Consider the following 13,172-nt stretch of genomic DNA (forward strand, 5'->3'; position numbering starts at 1 on the left):
GGTGATACTTGTCCCCTCTAAAGGAGAACAATGTGGAGATTTAAGATGAAATGCTGGAACTGGGTGACCCAAGGGCTTCTTTCTCCTCCTTCTCCTCCCATCATCTGTCCTGTACCCCAAAGCTGTTGTTTACATATTTGGCAGAGAAGTTGGCTCATTATCAGAATAAGGAGACATTGAAATCCTCCATGCACCTAGTGGCAACAACAACAGAAACAGAATAAATAGCAAAACAATTTGTTTGCCAGATGCAGACATCATGAAAGAATTCAAGTGAATAATCTGTTTTGAAATCTGGATGTTGGTAAAACAGGTTATTGGAACAACAAGTTCTCATTGTGCGCACATACTTAATAATAACCTAGCCTCTTATATCACATACTTGTTTCTGCATGACACCAGAACTGTTCCCAGAAATGTTCTGTTTTCCAGAAGTAAGTTCTGTGTTTACTGTTATGCAACTACAATGTGGCGGCTGAGAAAGATGTCCTTAGGAATGTCTATTTTTCAGACAAGGGAATAGTTTCTGCGGTGTAAAATAAAATCTAAGTCCACATTTTAACAACAAAAGATAAAAATTACATGTATTCTGTAATGCTACAAACTGCAGTCATTATTCCTAAGAAAAAGCTACTTGGCCTTACAGATTTACTAGAGCAGTGTGAGGTGGTTCATTTCTGAGTGTGTCCAAGGGGACCCAAAGGTCTATCACTAGACAGGGGTCGTAAAGTTAGGGTCTTTCTATTTTGTGTTTACTAGTTTTGGATGTCTTCATTACCAAGTGTTCTCAACAGAATGTGGGACTGGATCAGTCTCTGCCACTGGGGGCTACTGAATCTTACGCAATGCCAGTGTTCAATTTTGCATATTTAAGTTGCTAAATGACCTCTCTTATCTTTATACTGTTTTCTAGCTCAACTTCACCTACTCAGCTTCTGTGCATCTCTTAGAAATACCCAAAGATTTGCACAGATATTTCACAGATAAAAATCTTAAACCCACCTTTCCATAACTTTCCCTGATGTATGATCAAAGTTTAAATTATCTTACACGTGTGATTACATTTTTCAGGAGCTCCGCCAAATGCAGTTGTGATGAACATACAGGTGAGTGTACCCAAGTCAACTCTAATGTTGACAGCATAGGAAATAGCAGCAATGAAAGCAGTGCAGAAATAGCTGGCCTGCACATCCCAGGCTGACACGTTGCTTGTTGCTCCACATTGATAACAACATTCTTCTGCATTTCACTGCTGGAATTTCATCACCATTTGCCATGCAAACACAGCTTAAGACAGTTCTGTGAGTGAGGCTGTTTCCTATGACACTTAACAAAGCACTTGCATTAAAACTTTATGGGAATCTAGGAAAGCATTGTGTGGGCCAAAGCTGGATCATCTTTGCACTTGCTGAAGCTTTCTCTGTGCTAGAACAGTAAACCTCATTACTTAGTAGCTGTAAAGATAAAGAGTTATCCTTCCACTCAAAAAGAAGTGAAAAGCAAAAAAAATATTTTTTCTGTCTAAAACACATGGTTCCTTTGACCTTGGCAAGATTAGTCCAAGTAGCTAGCTAAAGTGGGATGTAAGAGGTTGCCAGTGGCACTGAGATGAAAGTCGCTTCTGTCTTGCTATTTTGATACTTTGCATCAACTTGAATAATGTACAAATATACTTGTTCATAATTTCTTATTTCATCCTTAATCCTGCTAAGGCACAAGGAACTAAAATGTTGCTTGTTTTGACTAACTTAGTTCACTTTTAAGCCACTTCAACTTTTACAACTTCAAGACATACAGTCTTTCTTTCCAGTGCTAGCCATTTCAAATTAGAGTGCTGAAGATGTTTTTTAACAAGCCCATCCGTTTGAGTAACAGCATACCCATGTCACAAGCACCAAGTCTGTTACTGAACTGTGTTTCTGCATGGTCATGTCAGGAGATCCAAGACCTCCTTGCCCTGTTTAGGGAAGGAGCATATTCCATTTCCTCACATCACTTTTGAGAGTAGGGAACAACCAGGTGACACAAAGACTTCCAGAAGAGATCACCTCCTCTGATGGGGCAGCTAAGCACCTAGCATCAAGTCAGGCCTCTGCGACAAGAAACGCTTCTGTTGGATGTCATCTCTTCTGTGTGTAGCTCCTGGTAGCTACACACATTTAATAATATATTCCAGTGACTTTTGGGAAGAGGAGACGGAGCATACACCTTTCCTGCTAGCATCAGGGAACCCTGGCTTCCTGGTATGTCCATGCTAGAATGAAAAGACAAGGGGCAAGGTGCCAGGGCCAGGTCCTTCACAGCCACAGGGACACCAAGCCTTGGTTCTTCCCTGTCTTTCAAATGAGAGGAGATATTACACATGAGGGGAAAGCCCTGAGGCAACTACACAGGCCAACACAAGGCAATGGGATTGATCACCAGAAACGGTGCAGTTCGTCAAAGCCCATACTGAACTTACAGAGTCATAGCTTGTTTCGAACAGAGTAACGTCCCTTCCAAAGCAGATTAACTTCAACAAGGCAAGGAGAAGTGTGGGAGAGCAGGTCATTTGTGTGCTGATGATGCAAGATGGATTACGTCTAAAACCATTAAGATAAGGTTGAAGGTATTGTCCTGTGCAGATGAGGTTTCATGGCTGGTTTAGGAGGAGGTTGCTGCATTTACTGATTTGTTTTGTACCTGTGTGTTATCAAGTCTAAATACATGACAAGGCAGGGCCACAACTAGCTGCTGCCTGAAATCCACATGGAAATTTCCGTGTTTCAGTATGATAAACAAGCAGCTGGGTCCAGTTCCAATTATTATTATATTTTTTAAGTGGGTTTAAAATGAGATGTTTATCATCAGATGTGCATTGAGAAGAAGGCCTCCTACATTTTGCAGCTGAATGAAGAGACAGGTTTCTCGGTAAAAATCAGGGCTGAGAATTTTCAGTGGCAAACCCTGAATGCCTGAAGATCATTGCTCTGCTTGCCTGGTTGCGCTGTAGACACCAGTCTGCCTCCAAGTTTGAGAGGAGTTGATTTCATCAACACAGATGTCAGCAGGAATCCTTGGAAACTCAAAATCTGTGCTGATGATGGACAGACTAAAAATTTGCTGTGGATTGGGTTTTCCAGGGTTGTGGTGCGAGAAGGTAGAATAACGAGGAAAGTAGGAGAGCAGGCACTTGACTTTTTAATGGTGTCCTCTCTGCCAGATGTAAATACAGGAATGCAAAAAATCTTCTGTTTGCTTTTCTTTTAATTTGAAAGAAGTGCAGATGAAAGCCAGAGACAAACAGATCTGGTACCATTAGCCATTATTCTTCTAAAACTTTGAATTGTTCAGGAAAGTGCTGCAATCTCACCTCATACATTCATTGGTCATAGGATTTAATGAAATAATTTGGGCAAAATTTTTTCTGTTTCTGGGCTATTTACAAGCTGTTATTTTAAGCATTTTCCGCTTCTTCAGTGTAGGCTATTCAATATACTGTGTTGCTTCTGCTGTATTATTTAATAACTGACATAGTTTAAGCAAGAAAACAGGACACTGCTGTTTTCCCATCTGCATCACCATGACTATTAATTCACACTATATATATGTGCTTCACCCTCTGAGAATTTTACTTAACTTTCCTAAGAAACTTGAGAATTAAGCTGGTGGGAATTTTTCATCCCATAAGGAAGTGCAGATTCTTCAAAAAAAAAATATGCAGAAATACAACAACTTCAGCAAGACCTGTTCTGGGAGAGGTTATTCAATAATAGGAAGAACATCTGGGGAGGCAAGGGAGAGAAAAAGGGCTCCCTGAAGTTACCAGTAACTTCTTAAAGGGGCATTCACGTGTGCTGTAGGGAGACCAGGTCTGAGTGGCTGCTGTCTTATATTAAGAGGAAATTTTCTTTGTGATTCCAGGTAAGGTAGAGACACCAAACACTTTACAAGATGTTAAGTGTGTGTTTGCCATCTTCTGGGTGTCCAAACAGACATAAATAATAAGCATCTTTCCTAGACTTTTCTGTTATCCTCTGAAGGATGACCTCCAAAAATTTAAGCATGAGAGTCAAGTAAAAACCCCATGTACTAGAAAAATATGCAGTGAAAGTTTCTATCATAATACAATGCATCTTTGTCATGCTCCTGAAAAAATTGGCAATGGGATTTACCTAATAGTACAATAAAAATCAACCAGGTTGCCTAGAAGATAAACACTATGTGCGTATAATGCCATACACATTACTAACAGACTGGAGGTATTTCTTTTTGCACAAATGCTTTATGGTATCAACCTCATTTTCAAACACTTGCGTTTTAAAGTAAATTCTAAAAATCATGTCTATTGAGCTACGTATCTGTATTTCAAACTAGATGTAAAGTCTTACCTGTGACAGCATCCATCAGCTCCTGTTGCTTTTATAAACCTTTTTTGTCATTCCTGAGGAGCATGTGAGAACATGTCTTTTATGTGAGCACTAGCTACGTTCAACACATAAACTTAACTACAGCCACTGACTTCTCCCTGTTTAAAAGAAAACTGGGGGTTCTCATGAGGAAAAGTAATTACCACTGACATGAAGGGGCACACCATTTAGAAAGAAGCTCACAGTCATTTGATGAAAAAATTCCCAAAATATGGAACAATTTCAACAAAACAAATAGGAATATATTTCTACTCTTACCGACCAAACAAACCAGATACGCTATATATATATATGTGTGTGTGTGTGTGTATATATATATATGTAAATAAACCCCCTGATTTTTTTTCTTATATTTTACTTTAGCTGAACATACTTTTTTCCAGAAACTAGGAAACTAAGAAACTACAATGTGCAATGCAGCAATGCAGTCCCTATTTTAACACAGTGTTCAGATCTAAAGTGAAAAAAAAAAAAAAAGAAGAAGAAGAAACAACACAGAAGGGTGTAGAATTCAGTCAGAAGCTGTCTTTTGATAACAAACACCCATCTATACTGTGCACATGTAGGAGTTTACAAGTCAAGAGACATGAGCTGAGGATCTTCTTTGCATCCAGTCTTTTTGTGCTGCATTTCAAGAGCAGTCCTGAGTCTGCCTCTGAATCCATTCAATGCATCTTTTGTCAAGCGCATAGAGTTTGTTGGAGATGTGCTGAAAACATGATCATTGTGGTTTTTTCCCCAACAGATTTTCATGCCTGCTGCCAGAAAATAATTTCTCCCTCTCTGTAAAGATTTCTTTGTCTTCCTCTGAAGATCAGCAGATTGTCCTCAAGAGAAGGTGTTTTGATGATCCCAGTTAGTACATGTCACCAAGTGACCAGGGCTGTTTGGTAACCAGCAGTCACCATCCGAACTGAGCATCTGCTCCCTGGATCTGGTAAGGGGGCAGATCAGACCTACTGATGTGGAATGTCCCTTTGGTCTCTGTCCTTGTTGCAGGCTGGGGACACAGCAGGCTGTGTCACATCAAAGAACATGACTTGTACTCACCAGGTTGGCTTCACCAGATTTTAACTGCTGTTTTGTCAAAAGGCAAGAAAACTTGGCTAATTTTACACCACTCTTAACCTTTTCCCATTAGGAGCATGCTTTGCAGTTATAATGCTTATCAAGCAGAACCAGAGCTGTCACAGCAACATAACCATTTATTTTACTTGACCCAATAAAAAATTTCCATTAGTTTTGTTTATATGTACCCTGGCTATCCTGTCAACCTAGTAAAAAACATCCCACCTTGATGAGCAGAGGTACACCTTTTGACACATGTAGAGCAAAAGCATTATTGGAGATAGACTAAAGAAAGGTAGAAGTGCATGCAGAGTTAAATAAAGACAACTGGGATGAGATTGTGGAGGCTCATGAATGGGCTTTTGACTTCTTTGCCTATCCCATTCATTGCTCCTGAGCAACTTAGTGATGATAAGTGAGTTATTGTTGCCTCATTTAGGCCACAAGTTGTGATCTTTCCAAGGCCAATTGTAGGGACAACCATTGTTCCCTTAGATGAAAACAAGGATGTAGTATATCCTATTGACCAAGAACTGGGGTCAAGTTGTATTTCTCCTGTTTCTTGTAATCTTATTTCATATAGCATTTTTTGTCATGCTGGAGAAGTACACAAGGAGTTTTGCATTACTTGTTGCTACTCGTAGACATTATTTTGTGGAACCTTAACTGACCTGCTGCCAGTAGAGAAGAGTACTTTCTAAAATAGTAAAATTGCACCTCGTGTTGGACAGGTAGTGCTCACAGCAAGATATCATATTGTAGACCCCTGATGCTTGTGCCTTTGGGTAACATCATGCCATCTGCAAGAAGGGTTGGTTAAAGACACTTGGCAAGTCTCTGTGACCCTCTGTCTGTGCATTCATGACTTCCTGTGAAGGAGACATGACACCTGCCCACTCCCAAAGTGAGATCTGTTGTTCAGCCATCTGAGAAAAAAACCCCATACCTCCTTACAGAAGTCCAGTGAAGTGAATGGGGAAGTTGACAGCATCCAGCTGATCACTGAACCTCCTGGTCTAGTCCAAAGGCCCAATGTGGTGGCCCTGCATGTCCTTCACTTGGCTGCTGAGTCCATGATATGTGAATTTCTGGTGCACTGGCTCAACTGTTCTGAACAGTGTACTTGATCTGACTTATTCTCAGCCAGTGGAGATAGGGAAATTGCTCTAAGTATCTCCTGCTACAAGGTACCACTCTAAAAAAAACCCCAAAAATCATGTGATCAGATGATGAATGGACATGTGTGACCATTGCCTTAGCCACCTACATGACCTACATGAAGTATCTGAACTTGGAGGCTAGACACCTGTAGACTCTCTGTAAAGGGATTCAAAAGAGTTCATTTGGAAGGCTGCCTTTCCCTGCTTACCAACTGCAGAGCAGATATCTCAACCTGAAGCAGAGTGTCTGAAGTTAGGACATGTAGACATGTAACATCTCTCCCAGTGTTCCCATCACTCCTATCTATATGGAGCACAAGTTATGCTTAACATAGCATTAGTCCATGTGACTCCTTCCAACCTATTTCAAACATTGCCCCATTTCTGAGGAAGATGGGTACCAAGGGATTTGGACAAGGTGATGGACCTGGAGCTCCCCACGACTGACTTCCGTATGGCATGTTCATATAGAACTTGCAGAAGTGCAGGCAGAAGATGCTGGAAGGCAGGAAGGGATTTCTGCCTTTGCCCTTCCTTGCTCTTCTTTCCCAGCCTGAGCTGTGAGTCAGACACTGAGATCAGAGGCACTTCCATTCCAGCCAGCTGAGTGACGATCCCCTTCATTACCCACCCTGTGCATCCATCGAGCTCATTCCATTGGGCGCAGCCCTGACACACAGCCCAGCTGAGTCTGCCTCAGCTCATCTGCTCCTGCACCCCATCAGTGAATTAGACAATGATTCCCTTCACCTGCCTTTGTGTATCTATTACATCACCTGAAAAATGAAGGAACCTTGGCTTGTGTTTATATAAGTAACAGAGAATAAGAAATTTCCTCCCTTCACTCACATACCCAAACGTTTTTCTTCAGACATATTTCAAAGTGCCTGAGGTGTGATTATATCATGGTTAAGCAAGGCATTTCTAAAGCGCATGTAATTTGCTTGTATATAGGTACACGTGTGCAGGAAGGTAGGAGTGGCACTGATTAGTAAAGTTCATCTGTCGAGAAGGGGTCTATTTTGCACCGATCTTTTATCTGCATGAATTTCTGCATAGGGACCAGAAAGTACCCCCCTCCTGTGATAATGATACTCTTGTCTCCCATGAAGTCTTCTGTCAGAAGTATGCTCCACTGACTGCATACTATGCTTAGGCAAAATGTTTTACATTGTTAGCACATCATATGAAATAATTGTCAGTAAGTAATGGGCAAACTGCGCACACAGCAAAATACCTGCATGACACACTGTGTTTTACTGACAGCTTCTGAGTATTCTTTTGTGGGATGATGGAGTCTGCATGTATGTTATACAAATGTGAGATAAATCATAATCGGTAAGGTGATACAATTTTACTTAAGCTACACTTGAAAGTAAACTGCTGGTACCTTCATCTGTCTAGAGAACGTTCTCAACCTCAGTTCATTAAGAAATTGCTTAATCTCTTAAGCCCCAGGTCTTCTGTAACATCCATTGGAAATGCACTCACTGTTTGCAACAATAGGTGAGAATGGAGAGAAAGATCTGAGCCTGATTCTCTGCCACCGTTCCCCAGGGTCGCCTGTCTTCTCTGGGCTTGCTTTTTGCATAGTGCTGTTTCAGGAAGGCACATGGCTAAAGACACTAATAAAGCTAAGCCATCAGCTGAAGGTAAGCCATTGCCAGCCTTTGAGAGTATCTAAGAAGACCTATGCCAGCCGACGCTCTGCTCCATAGGAAGTGCTATTGCTCCCTCTATCCCCAGTAAAAAGCTATTTACTATGAAAACGTCAATGCTTTATGGACAGCACAGAAACCACTGCCTTTCATGTTAGCAGTGGTGGCTTCCCATCACTCTGAGCCTGTTTTAATATTGCCTTTTTTGCATAGCCTGAATTAATTTAAAAGACTGTAATCAGCCTTACTACTAGGTATCTTTTTATAAGTAGTTACCGGTTCCTTAAAGAATATTAGCAAAGTCTGAACGTATGCATGATTTTGCTGAAAACATTACATTGCAATGCTTCCACGTCCAAGTCAGCCTTTTGAGACCTAGGCACTGGAGTCAAATTAAATAACCACTCCTCAGGGTACTAAATAAATTAAAAAAAAAAAAACAAACAACACCACCACAACATCAGAAGTCAGCAAGGAGAAGAGGTTAGGATCTTGGCAGTCTGCCATCACTGCAGGACTAAGGCTATGGCAATGATATTACAGCCATAAGGGATGTTAGTGGATCCTTGCCCTTCTATCAAGAACATGACATTACTGTCCAACGGTAAAATCTGTGCCAGCACGTTTACTTCCATGCCACTACTAAAAATTTTTTTTACAATAAGCCTTTCACTGAGATCCCCTAAAAGACAGAGAAAATGGAAGAAAAAAACCTTGATCAAAGGAAGAGGTTAAAAATATTTACAATAGAGTATGTTGGAAGTGCCACAAGCACTTGATTTTTTTTCTTTTTTTCTGTGGTTTGCATTTGAGAGGGAAATTAACAAAAGGCCTGTTGAGAAGTATGACATTAAGAGGACTCATATATCCTGATAAATACACTGCAAACCTGCGATAATCACTGCCACTTCATCTCCCATGCACCGAGGAACTCCTGCACCTCCCAACACAGCACAGTTGCTGGGTGCTCCAGACCCCTCTCCAGTTGAGCAGCAGCACAGCGCATTCCTGTATTCCCTCTGGTGGGCACAAAACCGCTGCACTGGGCGACCTGCAATATGTCCTTAGGGAATGTCAGCTATACATTTGGCAGGTTTCTACATATTCACAGACAAAACCAGTGCTATCCTTAAATTAAGAAGGTAATACTCATACACACTGATGTTTATACACATACATACTCTATATATTCTATTATCTACCATGAATGGGTTATTACAATGAATCTGCTAATGATATTGATTTGTTCCTGTTCAGGTGATGCTATGCTTTCTTCAGTGATTGCTGCTGCAGGTTTTGTCCTGGCAAAGATTCACAAAGGCTCCCGGTTGCTGCTGCTTGCAAATGCCAGCCACCGGCAGCCGTCCTGTACAGTGCAGACAGCGTGGCAAGTGTCACAGTGAGCCCCTGCAGGCTCTGGCCACTACTACCTTAGGATCATGGGTTTCAGCCTTTTTCAGTCTGAAGATCCTTAAAAATCTTCTGCTGGTGCTATGGAACCTTGCACAGCAAGTTAAATCTACTGGTGACAGCCTTTCTTACTTAGTTGTATTTCATAAATCCATTAAAAGTAGTCCATCGGTCCCAGGAGACTGCTGACCAGGCACTGAACAAGTCCTGCTTTAGGAAAAAAGTTAACTTCTGCAAATTCTCTGTTTTATTATGTTTGCAGAATGCCATTTGGTACATGGTTGCTGGCTCAGAAAGTAATGGATGACTTTTCTCATGTGCTCCTTCCTGATTCCCAGGGATGCGCGTGGTCCACCTAAGATGGGACAGCCAAACACTCCGCCACTTCTTCCCAACTCACACTTCAGTCCCTCTGGTGATACACTGTCTTCAGTGAGACCACCTGCAGGGCAGGACAGAGGCAAGCAGAGACTCAGATTTCTCTGCAGAGGTGTAGGAGCCCGTATAGATGCCAGGTGGGAGCAGTTCCTTTTGCTGTGCTCTCCTTCTTGGGTCCTAGGATGCTGTTGAAGGCAGCTGCCCCACTGCAAGGCCAACCTCAGTCCTCCTGTTCATGTTCGGTGTCTTCTGGATCTTAGGTTGCTTCATGCAACCCATAAACATAGACCTATGCTCCCTGAACTCTGCAGATTGTTTTCCCCAGGAAATCTTTTTTTTTGTCCCCAGCTGCTCTGAAATGCCACCACTGTGCCACGGAGGTGAAGTGCAGCTGTTCTGAGCAAACTCTCTGATGCCAGACATGTGTGATTCCCTGCACTGTCAGCTGAGAAAAGCAGATGCATGCACAGGCCAAGCCAGGTGTGTCATGGAAAGGAGCCTACTCCTGCCTGGTCCATAGGGAAGCCTTTTGTGTCCTGCTGGGCAGTCCAATGTAAAAAAATCCCATCAGCAGCTCCAGCTGCTGTGGGCTCCTGTAAGGCTGAGGTATGCAACAGGAAGCATCACCAAATGTTTTCCCATCTTTAAGGTGTAAGCTGTCTCTGACATTTGAAAAACCTGGCTCCTCTGCTTTACTAGCCGCAAACACAAGGAGGATTGTATTACGGGTGTTCAGCTCCAAGGTGCGAAACACACTGCTGCCCGCTGACAGCTGGTTTGCATCCTCTGTCCTCCCAAAACAATGTTTTGACCCAGTTTAATCCAATCACCAAAGACGTAACCTCTTGTCTTCCTTGTCCAGAATGCCTGGATGCTTCATCCACCCCACCCACCCACCCCCCTCCTTTGCAGAGGTGTCTGGATCAGAGAAGAAATGTAATTCAATTTGTCCTGCTTCTTGTCTCCTCCACTTGCACAGACACAAATACTTGAAAGCCAGCCAAGACTGTTCCCAAAGGTTAGAAACTGTGGATCTGGAATATAACACAGTGCTAATGCAGAGTGAAAGCAAGGTGTTATTTTCTGAACGGGATGTCTCTTGCGTCAAGCAGTCAAGAGATTAAATAAGAATTGTGTTCATTTTTCAGTTTTAGAGTTGGGTGGATATGCGTTGTACTGGAACTGTTTGAGTTCCAAATGTGTATACTCATTCGTTTCCTTGCAGCCCTCCCTATCATAAATTTAAGAGACAGACTTCATTTCATGCTTGTGAGAATTTGTTGGGATCTTAAGAACCGCAAAGACAATAAAAGATGAGCCAAAACCAGCTCCCAATCAGCCCCCAAAACAGAAAAGCAGAACAGTTTGTGTTTCATGCACTGTTTAATTATCACCTCAAATCAGCCCAAGAGAAAAAATTCTGTCCCTCTGAAGAATTTTAGTGTCTTTTTAGAAAGGGTTTCAAATCCTGGTATGGTGCTTATTTAGTTTATTTCAGGCATGTACAGGAGAGCTTTTGTGTTTCAGAAATAATGCAAAAGTTAATTCAGTTAATTTGTTAAACATGAGCTTTCTCAACGCTTACAGTTTAACTTTAGGCCCTTATTGGAACTGAACAACGAAGCATCACAGCTTCCCCAATTCCTCTGTTTCCCTGCTTTCCTGCACTAAGGGTCAAATGTTGACTTTGCCCTCATATGTGGTGGGAAAGTATGGTTTGGTCCAACAACAGGAACTTCTCTCCAGCTCCTTTAGCACATCTCATCTGCACTACATTTAGAGGACTTGAGACTCAGCCCACAGTAAATGAAAGGATGCTGGGAGGGCAACTCTGAGTACATTAATTAAGTTCCAGGCAGCTTTAATTAATATTCCCTTAAACGTTTCTGTCAGGTAACAAAACTGTCTTGTTCTCTTACGAAAAATCTTTGCTGCATTCAGAAGGAAACGTTATTGCAATTCCAGTTCTCTGCATATAGGACAGCACAGAAAAGTAACAGAAAAATGAAACACTGCCAGTACCAAATCTTATGAAACAAAACAGATGTAAAACTTCAGGGGACCATAAAGATTTGCTAGATGCTTACATCTATCATAGGCCAAGATAGGCTGAAAACAAGATTTCATCACTACAGTATGACAAATGTTTTTTTCTGAGGATCTCTTCTCATCTCCATACTTGCTGTTCAAGCACACGCACATGGTTCACTTGGAGGCAGAGAACAGAGTGCTACTAACAGAAAGTCGGTCCCTGCTGTGACACAGCTTTGCAAATATTTTCACTGAAATAGTCAAAATGTAAGCCATGGTTATTTAGAACATAGTTTAGTATCAAAAGATACTTTAACAGAGATGTTAAGGTATCATGGATCCGAGAACTTTCTGCTTTGTTTAACTGATTTTGTATTTGCTTACAGTGTTGAAAACCCAGTACACCCTGATTTAATGATAAGGAAAGGATGACTATTTAGTGGTCAGTCAGAGAGAATCCATCCAGGACATTTTCAGGAAAATCTGGGGCATGCAGCGTGCACTTTTCTGCCTTCCAGTTGTGCTGGCCGTTGGCAGAGAGACCGGCAGCCCCCACACCTCTTGTGGGTACCATGGCCAAGAGGTGGGAACAACACAGAACATCACTCAGTTTCTAAAAATGTTTACAACTAGGATTTGCAGAGCATAATCTGGGTGAAGAGTCTTGTACAGTCCATAAAAAAATGCACAGGAGAGTGAAAAAAGGAAATAATGGCTGTGAGGTACAATTTGTGAGTTTGTGTTATTGAATGCTGGGTGGGTAACCATGTTTATCAAGCCTGAAAGACTCACACAGCCACACTAGCACAGTTGCCCACTACCTAGACAGGGAACAGATGCAATACAGCATGACCAGCTCCACGTCACCACCCCAGAACTCCATGTGGCTTGCTAAAGTCACCTTAGCCCAGTAGTTAATCGCTTCCACTTTTTCCTCGCTGCAGGTCAAGAAAAATGGATGTCCTTATGTCTGCACTTTGCAGGTGAAGAATAAAAACCACTGTGTTTAACAGCAGACCTAAAAGTGACTGCGGGGACAGCAGCCCATGGCACTCATG

The sequence above is a fragment of the Falco cherrug genome, chromosome Z (assembly GCF_023634085.1).
Source record: "Falco cherrug isolate bFalChe1 chromosome Z, bFalChe1.pri, whole genome shotgun sequence".
Taxonomy (NCBI): domain Eukaryota; kingdom Metazoa; phylum Chordata; class Aves; order Falconiformes; family Falconidae; genus Falco; species Falco cherrug.